The sequence below is a fragment of the Phocoena phocoena genome, chromosome 12 (assembly GCF_963924675.1).
Source record: "Phocoena phocoena chromosome 12, mPhoPho1.1, whole genome shotgun sequence".
NCBI lineage: Eukaryota > Metazoa > Chordata > Mammalia > Artiodactyla > Phocoenidae > Phocoena > Phocoena phocoena.
Window position 1 is genome coordinate 82,991,865 of NC_089230.1, and position 10,478 is coordinate 83,002,342.

Sequence of the window (10,478 nt, forward strand, 5' to 3'; positions counted from 1 at the left end):
CCTGGAATTCCATTCTCCATAGAATGGGGCATCCATGGGGCATCACACCATTGATGGGGCATCACCAACACTGCAGGCAGGTGGGCCCAGACCTACCTGACAAAAAACAAGCTCAGGGATAAAATTATTAAGAATTTCCTGATGATAACGGCAGAGCATTAAAACGAGCAGAGGGCCTTCGGAGCTCAGGGCCCAGTGCAACCGCACAGGTGGCAGGGCCATGAAGCCAGCCTTCCAGCCAGGAGTTTCCTGTTAAAGAAGAAAATCAGGATATGCAGAGGTGGCTGTCCCTCGCCAGCATCTTTCTTGTGTCTTTAATATCACAATAAATGTTTAGGAGACAGGAGATTAGAGTCATCATATCAAAAACTGAGTGACAAGCTTAATGCTGTAAACTTTGGTTTTCCAAGGTCCTGTTTTTCAGTCCATTATCGACCTGTCTCTATGTGAGAGAACAGAATAATTTTCTGAGGGTTCTTAGCAACATTGCTACTGAATTCTTATGATTATTAATGCAGGGTATGGAAATTTCCCCTCAAGAATAAGAATCCATTCTTAAGTCTGGAGTTACTCTTCAAGGAATAAATTCAAGCTGATGGGCAGTAGGCTTCGAGGTGTACCTGCCCCTCCCCAATCGGCAGCTGGTGGAGAATGACCCAGGTTTCTCTGCATCGTGTGTTTTGCAGTGTAACTGAGACCAGACAGCCGGAAGAGGATGCTTCTATTATCATGATGCCTATTCTGTTGAGAGCTTTTCAAAATACATTGACTTCCAGTTGCCCCAGAACCAATGTCGGCTCTATTACAGAAAGTGGCCGGATGTCCAGGATGATGAGGAAAGTCTCTTCCTTTTTGCTAAGTTGTACTGGGTGCAAACATGTCTGTAGAAAGGGTCCTTGTGAGTGACCTGAGGCAAGTCACTGAATGCCTCAAGCGTCTTTACACTTGAGGCTGATAATGATAGTATTTAGCGTAGGGGCTTTGTGTGATGTAAATAAGATATGAAAAACTTAGCCCAGCACCTGTGCATAGAAAGTGCTCCTAACTGTTAGCTCTTGTTATTGGCTGTCGTCCCAGGTGGTAACCTGTTCATGTCAGCCGTGTAGAGGAAGACATGGTTACAGCAACACACATCTCATCTCCAGCCGCCCGCTGCTTCTATCCTGATGAAATCCTTGTGGGTGTTTATAGCAGAACTCTCCAGGCACATCCTCCACCCTTAGAGAACTGTTTCCTGGACTTTATCAAAAGGCCCAGATGACACACAGGCTGAGCAGCCTGTTCTCTGGCCCCTGAACCCACAACCTGGCACAGAAGCTCACTCTTCCACTGGGACCAGTCCCAGTGGCCCCTGGGGACTCCACTTTGTCTTCGACTCATATCAGAATTTCTATCCCTTGAGGGAAGGAAGGTAAAGACTTAGTCCCTCAAAATATTAGAATACGTATCACCATATATTGTAATTGTAAAACAGTAAAAATAACACTAGAAATAAACAGTGTGCCAACAATATGGACCACAGAAATCCTTTCTCAGAGTTCTTGTGGTGAGAACCTTCCAGATTCACTCTCCTAGCTACTTTCAGATATGCAGTATGGTATGGTTAACTGTAGTCACCATGTTGCACTTTACATCCCAGGACTTATTCACTTTATGACTGGAATGCTGTACCTTTTGACCCTCTGCACCCATTTGACTCAATCCACCCCCCCATCTCCTCTTATATAAATGCAGAAGTGACTGCAAGTGCAACAGGCAGAGGGGCCAGGAAGACGGCCTGAAGGGGGAAATGTAAGAGCTCAAAGGCAGAAAAATAATCGGAAATTAAGTAACACAGTTAAATGACTCATAGATCCAAGAATCACAAGATATATTAGGAAATGTTTTGAACAGAATAAAAATTAAAACACCCCATATGAAAATGTGTGGCATGAAGCTAAAACAGTGCTTAGAGGGAAATTTATAGCTTAATTGGCCTATATTTGAAACACAAAATGCCTAAAAGTCAGTGATCTGAACTTCCAACTTACACACCTAGAAAAAGAAAAGCACATTAAGCCCAAAGTAAGTATAAGGAAGGAAATAATAAAGATAAAACAGACATCATTACACCAATGAAATAAATAATAGAGAAAATCAACAAAGCGAAATTCGGTTCTTTTAAAAGATTAACAAGATTTAGAAATCTCTAGCAAAGTCAGTCAAGAAAAAAAAGAAGAAGAAAACACAAAACACAAATTACCAATACCAGAATGAACTAGGGGCCTTACTACTGTAAAAAAAAAAAAAAAAATTTATATATATATATATATAGAGAGAGAGAGAGAGAGAGAGAGAGAGAGAGAGAGAGAGAAACCACAGTTAAATAGAGTGGGGAGACCAGCAGGGGGAGCTCTCAACTCCTGTGACAATGGCAAAGCCCAACAGGAAGAAGAAAAACTCCTCTTCTTTCCTGACAAGGAGTCAGCCAATGAAAAGCCATGGATGTTTTGTTTACTCCAGCCCTCCCACCTTCCTTTCCCTCTACAAGAGGGTTCTCCTTCCCTTACTGTGCAGGGGGGGAAGGGGGAGGGAACTTGCATGTGACTCACCATGATTGCAGACCCTGAACTGCAATTCTCTGTTGACCTCAAATAAACCCATCTTTGTGGAGAAATATCTAGCAGTCTATTTGTTTCAAGTCAACACTACAGAATCATGTTTTCAAAAAGGACGATAAGGAACTGTTATAAAAAAATTTTATGACATTAAATGTAACAACCTATATTAAGTGGAAAAATCACTTAAAGACACATATTACCAAAATTGACACAATAAGAAAAATTTTTATAACATGAATAGCCCAATATCTGTTAGAGAAATTGAATTTATAATTAAAAACCTTCCTACAAAGAAAACATCAGGCCCAGATAGCTTCACTGATGAAAAACAACCAAAACAACTTTGAAAAAGAACATTCATATGACCTGATTTCGAGACTTAATATAAAGCTACGATAATCCAGGCAGGACAGTATTGGTCTAAAAATATACAAATAGATCAATAAAATGAAAAGAGAATTCAGAAATAGACCCATACACAGACAATCAAATTTTAACATTATACTAAGCATAATAATTTAGTCACCTTATGAGGAAGCTATCAGTATTGCATTTGATAAATGAAGGAACAGAGAGGTTATATAACCCACCCTGGGTCACACAGCTAGCAAGTGGCAGGGCCAGGCTTCAAAGCCAGACAGTCTGCACCAAAATTTTATAATCTTAGCTCAGTATGCTGTTCTGTTTCTATGACAAGTGTTTCACTGGGTCAACATTATAAAACCCTGGGAAAATTTTATAGTTAAATGTATAAATAGTGATATAAATCAAACATTTAGTATTAATATTTTGAACTGTGTTTAGGGAAATCTAGTGAACATTTGGTATTTTAATTATTTATAATATTTAATGACAGAATAATCAATAGATAAGTCTAGGGACAACCAGATTTGTTATTTTTAATTGAAAAGTAAAAGAGATTTTGGCTAAGATTTTAAGTAGTTTGGGAACATTAGGGAGAAATTAAATTCAGGATGGATATACAAAGGGGCACAGACAATAGGTGTGGTCCAGCCCAGCACAGAGGCGTGTTTTATCACAGTCATTGTTAGCCTGTCAGTACATAGTTATAATAAAAAGCAGACTAATAAACATTTTACTGGTTTTATTATTGTTTTTAAATTCCCTACAGATAATGCACCTCTTTATTGTCTGCACCCAGAGCAGACCACATTTATCAGCCCGATTGCTACACCACTGCTTAAGATTCTCCATATTTATAAGTTTAATGTTTTAGATTTATAAGATTTATTTAGGTACTTGATATGGTTTGTTTTACAGACAAATGAATTCCTTAAAAAAAATAAGGAACCCTGGTTCTAGAAATGCAATTGAGAGCATATAAGGTAAATTAAATTGTGATATTGTGGTTTATAATAAGAAATATATATTTGACCTTGTCCCCATTTCCGGCACAGACCTCCTAAAAGCCTTGGAATTTCCTAAGTGAAGAGTGCTATAAAGGTATCATTTTTTTTATGCTCATGAGGTGACTTTTGGAATGTCCCCAGGTCTCCTAAGGATGGGGCTGGTCACCAGAGGAACCAACTGTGTGATTAGAGGGTTGAAACTTTCAGTCCCACCCTCGACCTCCTGGGAAAGGGGTACTTGAGTTCAATTAGCAATGGCCAATGATTTAATGAATGCTGCCTGTGTAACGAAGCCTCCATAAAACCCCAAAAGGATGGAGTTTGGAAAGATATCAGGTTGGTGAGCATGTGAAGGGTTCTGGGAGAGTGGCTCACCTGGAGAGGGCATGGAAAGCCATACCTTGTCCTGTACATCTCCTCCATCTGGCTGTTCTTGAGTTGTACCCTTTTATAATACACTGGTGACTTAGTAAGTAAAATGTTTCTCTTAGCTCAGTGAGCCTCTCCAGCAAATTAATCGAACCCAAGGAGGGGGTCATTGGAACCTCTGCTCTATTAGTCATGGGTCAGAAGCACAGGGGATAACCCGGGCTTACGACTGGTATCTGAAGGGGGTGGAAAGGGGGAGCAGTCTTGTGAAACTGAGCCCTTAACCTGCGGGATCGGATCCTGTCTCCGGGTGGATGGTATCAGAACTGAGTTGAATCGTAGGACACCCTCTAAGGTGAGAGCATTGCTCGGTGGTGTGGGGAAAACTCCCGCACACATCCTAACTGGTGGGCAGAACCACCTTCAGCTACTTTACAAATGATTGTTAAAATCTGCTAGACTTATAAACAGAAAGCTAAGACATATGAGTTGAACTCAAAGGCTTAAGGAACAGTGCTGATACAAGCTTTCTCATGTGCTAGGCCTTTTCTGAGTGCTTTTCACACAGGAACCCACAACTGCCCCCCCCACTAGTATTCCCAATTTAGAGATGTGGAAACTGAGACCCAGCTGGGGTTAATAAGGGCATCTATACAGGGTTGTGGTGGAGATAAATGACTGTGTCTATGAGGCTGTCACTAGTCCAAGGCTGTAGTCATTAAGTGGTATAGCTGAGACTCAAACACAGCCTTTGCCTCTCCTGAGTCCAATCTCTTAAACTTTTGAATTCACAATTTTAATTAAATTGAATGTTAATTTGTAATACCAAAATGGTCCCTGAAAACTCTTACCTGTACATAAAAGCCATCCTCAAAAACACCAAGGATGCCAGAAAGCACATGGATAATGGCAACCCCCAAAGTAAGATGTTACCGTTACAGAAGGAGAAACTTCAATTGAGGTTGAATAACTTACCCAAGGCCAACCACCTACTAACTGACAGGCCCAATGGCCCATCTCGAGTCCATCTAACTCTAAAGCCAATGGTTTCCACCGCTCCAACAGTGCCCTAGCACCTTGCTGGCAGCGTGGTCCACAGACCAGCAGCATTGAAGCATCACTGGAGGGCTTGTTAGGAATTCTCAGGCCCCACAAAGACTCAGAATACGCATTTTAACAAGACCCCAGGTGACTCCTGTGCACTTAGAGCTGAGAAGCTCTGCTCTCATCAACCTGACCTCCAGTTTCCAGCCGCTTAGAATTTCCTGGGCCTCTGAACACAGCTCGGTTACTTCCCAATGATATTTTCTACTCAGATGTGCTAGCCAAAGGGCAGGAATAATGGGGCTAAAATAGCTGATTGGTGAGTGTCACAGAAAAGAGCCAGGTAATAAAGGAGCAGGGCGAGAAGATTTTGCAGTTTCTGTGAATATTTCAACTAGAAAGCTCACCTTTATCTAAATTACTCATTTGATATGTACTTAAAATCTACTTTTGTTATCATTTCAAGAGCCCTCGTCTTATCTCCCCCATCATATTTTAAGCCCATTGTAAGTAGTGTGTATGTGATTACTCGATTGAATAATTTCTTTAAAGAAGCCCTGATTACGTGAACTTCTGATCTCCATCGGCTCTGTTGAGATAAAAGGGAAAAGGGAAATGGGAGTCCATCTTTTGGCTTAATATTTTTTTCTTTTTTATCAAAGTATGGTTGATTTACAATATTCTGTTGATTTCTGCTGTACAGCAAAGTGATTGTTATACACATAAATATATTTTTTCATGTTCTTTTCCATTATGGTTTATCACAGGATATTGAATATAGTTCCCTGTGCCATACAGTCGGCCCTTGTTGTTTACCCATTCTATATATAATAGTTTGCCTCTGCTAATTCCCAAACTCCCAACCCAACTCTCATCCACCCTCCCTCCCCCTTGGCAACCACAAGTCTGTTCCCTATGGCTGTGAGTCTGTTTTTGGTTTATGGATATGTTCATTTGTGTAGTATTTTAGGTTCCACATATAAGCGATATCATATGATATTTGTCTTCCTCTGTCTGACTTACATCACTTAGTGTGATAATCCCTAGGTCCATCCATGTTGCTGCAAATGGCATTATTTCATTCCTTTTTATGGCTGAGTAATATTCCATTGTATATATGTACCACATCTCCTTTATCCATTCATCTGTTGATGGACATTTAGGTTGGTTCCATGTCTTGGCTATTGTGAATAGTGCTGCAATGAACATTGGGGTGCATGTATATTTTTGAATTAGAGTTTTGTCCAGATACATGCCCAAGAGTGGGATTGCTGAATCATATGGTAGCTCTATTTTCAGTTTTTTTAAGGAACCTCCATACTGTTCTCCATAGTGGCTGCACCAATTCACATTTCCACCAACAGTGCAAGAGGGTTCCCTATTCTCCACACCCTCTCTAACATTTATTGTTTGTAGACTTTTTGATGATGGCCATTCTGACTGGTGTGAGGTGATAACTCATTGTAGTTTTGATTTGCAGTTCTCTAATAATTAGTGATGTTGAGCATCTTTTCATGTGCTTTTTGGTCATCTATATGTCTTCTTTGGAGAAATGTCTATTTAGGTCTTCTGCCCATTTTTTGATTGGGTTTTTTGTTGTTGTTGAGTTGTAGGAGCTGTTTTTATATTTTGGAAATTGAGCCCTCGTTTGTCGCATCATTAGCAAATGTTTTCTCCTAGTCCATAGGTTGTCTTTTTGTTTTATTTATGATTTCCTTTGCTGTACAAAAGCTTGTAAGTCTGATTATGTCCCATTTGTTTATTTTTGCCTTTATTTCTATTTCCTTGGAAGACTGATCTAAGAAAACATTGGTACAATTCATGTCAGAGAATGTTTTGCCTATGTTCTCTTTTAGGAATTTTATGGTGTCTAGTCTTATATGTAAGTCTTTAAGCCATTTTGAGTTTATTTTTGTGTATGGTGTGAGAGTGTTTTCTAACTTCATTGATTTACATGGGGATGTCCAGCTTTCCCAACACACTTGATGAAGAGACTGTCATTTCTCCATTGTATATTCTTGCTTACTTTATCAAAGATTAATTTACCATAGGTGTGTGATTTATTTCTGGGCCCTTTATTCCATTCCATTGATCCATATGTCTGCTTTTGTGCCAGTATCATGCTGTTTTGATCACTGTAGTTTTGTAGTATAGTCTGAAGTCTAGGAGGGTTATGCTTATGGCTTAATATTTAAAGCAGGTGTATAAATGTCAATCCCGCCACCAGGCCATTAGTTTCATTCAGTTGAACACAGGTACTGTGTTACTCTCATTCATTTTTCTTTTCTTTCTTTCTTTTCTCCTGGCAATGCTTCCTTCAAAACTTGCTCTTTATCTTACAGCATCTCAACTCACACCAAGCCTTTCCGGGCAGGGTCCCTAGAACTGCCTTACACACCATTCCCAGCTCCTCCCTCTTCACCTTTTACATGCAGCACTGTCTCAGCTGTTCCCAGTTACAATGGATTCTGCCCCCCAGATCTTTCTCATCTGCTCCCGCCTTTGCATCCCGACCGCCATGGCCTTAGTGAAGGCCCTTACTGTCCATCCCCTGGACCACTGAAGCAACTTCCTAGTTGCTTTTCCTGCCTCAGTTTTCTCTTCAAATGGCAACAATTTCCTTTGTAGGAAACAAATCTGATAACGCCACTTTCCTGAAAACCCTCTGGTGGTTCCACGCTGCTCATAGGACAGTGTCCAGACTCTGCACCCAGCACCCAAGGGCCTTCAGAGCTGCCCAGCCTGCAGTTTGGGCCTCCTTCTTCCCCACCCCCCATATGCTCAGTGCCCTAGTGACCCCGAAGTGTTGACCACCCCCAGATGTGCCTTCTCGTACCATCTCTGCCTCAGATGTTCAGACCGCTCTCCACTGGCCAAACTCCCAACATTGATTGCACGTCCCAGCGGAGATGTCACAGCCTGAAGCTTTCCCTGCTTCTCCACCTCTTAAACAGTCGTCCCCAGAGAGACAGCAACTTGTCTTGTTAGAAGCAACTTGGGAAACTTGTTAGAAATGCAAATTCTCCGAATCCACCACAGACCTTCTGAAGCAGCACCTCTGGCCATGGGGCAAAATGATCTGTAGCTTAACAAGGTGATACAGATACATGTCCAAGTTTGAGAATCTGTCTAAAGCACTGCGTTCGTGCCACTGGCTCACCTCACGCTGCGTTATAATTATTGGTTCTTTCTGCTCACTGCTCGGCAAGGAGGGCCTCGCATGCAGGGAAGCTCAACCTTATTTCCTCAGCGTCTGAAACACACAAGTCTATCAACCACTTCTGCAAATCAAATAAGAAATAAGTCATATTCCTGGCTTTTTACGGTCCTTTCCATAACATCAGTTTTCAAAAGACCACTATAATTTTTCTCCTGCCACTGTTCAGCCTTCCCTCAATTGCCAGGTTCTCCATAGGTGTCAACTCTGGAGAGGTTGGTTGGGCAACAGCCCTTGTCCCCAGAGGACAGACTGTGAAATCCGTCTTATCGAGCCAGCCAGGCAGCCCCAGCACCAACTCCTTTTCCTTGGTGATGGATCCAGGGAGCAAGCTTTTAGGAACCTGGCCTTTGTCCAACGGCCTGAGGACCTGATAGTCATTCATCTGAACTTGGCCCAGGCTGGTTTTAAAGGACAATCACCACGAGGAAACCCTACTGAAGTCTGGAATATTTCGCGTCCTCAGTAAGGATAATCTCATGAAAGACTGACATAGGAGAAAAACGAGACAGCTAAACTGAACGTGTTTGGGTTTTGTTCCTCTGTTGAGACACATACCTCACACCATAATGCTATTTTAATATAACTCTGAAGTGTGTTTATACGAAATGAGAAAAACACTGAAAACTGTGGTGGTACCATGGTGTCTGTATCACCTGACCCAGAGTATTAAATAGTAATAGATAAGAAAGGGCAGGGATTGGAACGTCTGTTCCCTAGAGGAGCATCTGGACTTGGGTAGGCAGTTGGTAAATATCTGTTGATTACTGATTGTTTTTCCCCTTGGTCCTAAGAATTCCATTTTTAGTTAAGGAAGAGAACCCACATGTCATAAATAATGCAGTTTTCACATTCCTTTTATGTAAAGAGAATAAATGACCGGACCCCTTTTGAACTACAAAATGCAAATTCGTTTTGTGTTTTGTTTAGAATTCCTCAGCCTCTTCCAGCCATCACTCTGGAGATTCAGGATCCCCCATCTTTAATGATCTGCTGACCGAAGCCAGGGGCATAGATGCTAGTGGGCAACTTCCCAGCACGCTGGCTGTTAATAGTAACAGCAGATACACTGCTTCCTGGCTGGGAAATCAATAGTTCTTTGTTGATTAGTAACTGATTTCTCCACTGATCAAAACGCACAGATCAGTGCACTGCCCCACCTCCCCTCCCTTCCATGGAGCCAACCTGCAGCAGGGGTCCCTGCCATCCTACTCAGGTTTCATCCGGAGGATGACCGAGACCCTCCACAAGGATCAGGAGGGTCGGACCACACCCGGAATCCCGCTTCCAAATTTTAGAGCCAGGTATGTGTGCACTGCCCCCCCACTTCCTGTCCACTAGATGGCGCCGCAGACCCGTGTTTGTAACAGTTCACCGAGCTGGAAGAGTGAAAAATACGGTCAGGTGAAACGATGTGGAAGGCTTAAAATTTATGAAAGTCAATCCTTTCAACATTCTGGCCTTGCATGTGTCTTGGCAGGCCCTTAAATAAAAGGTCCATCCAAATGAATGGAAGTATACAACATGCCCATTCATTTATTACACCGGCAGCCTGGGCTTCCCGTGTCTTCAGAACGTACCTCCTGGCACCTCTGTGTATAAAATAAAGCAGCTGTTTACGCAGTGCATAACAATAAATGCGCTCCCTAAAGTGTACAATTTATGACACCGAATATGGAAGAGAAAGTCTGTGATCTCCTGAGATACTGCTCAGTAAAACCAACGGGTTGTCAGACCTTACACTCATCAGCTGCAGTTAGTATCCTAACATCCAGGAGAAAATTGGTAGGAGCTTAGTCAGAGGTGAGCCTCTGTGTTTCCAGTCACCACCTTCCCCTGAGGACTGAAGATCAAATTCATGTTAGAATCCCGGTTATT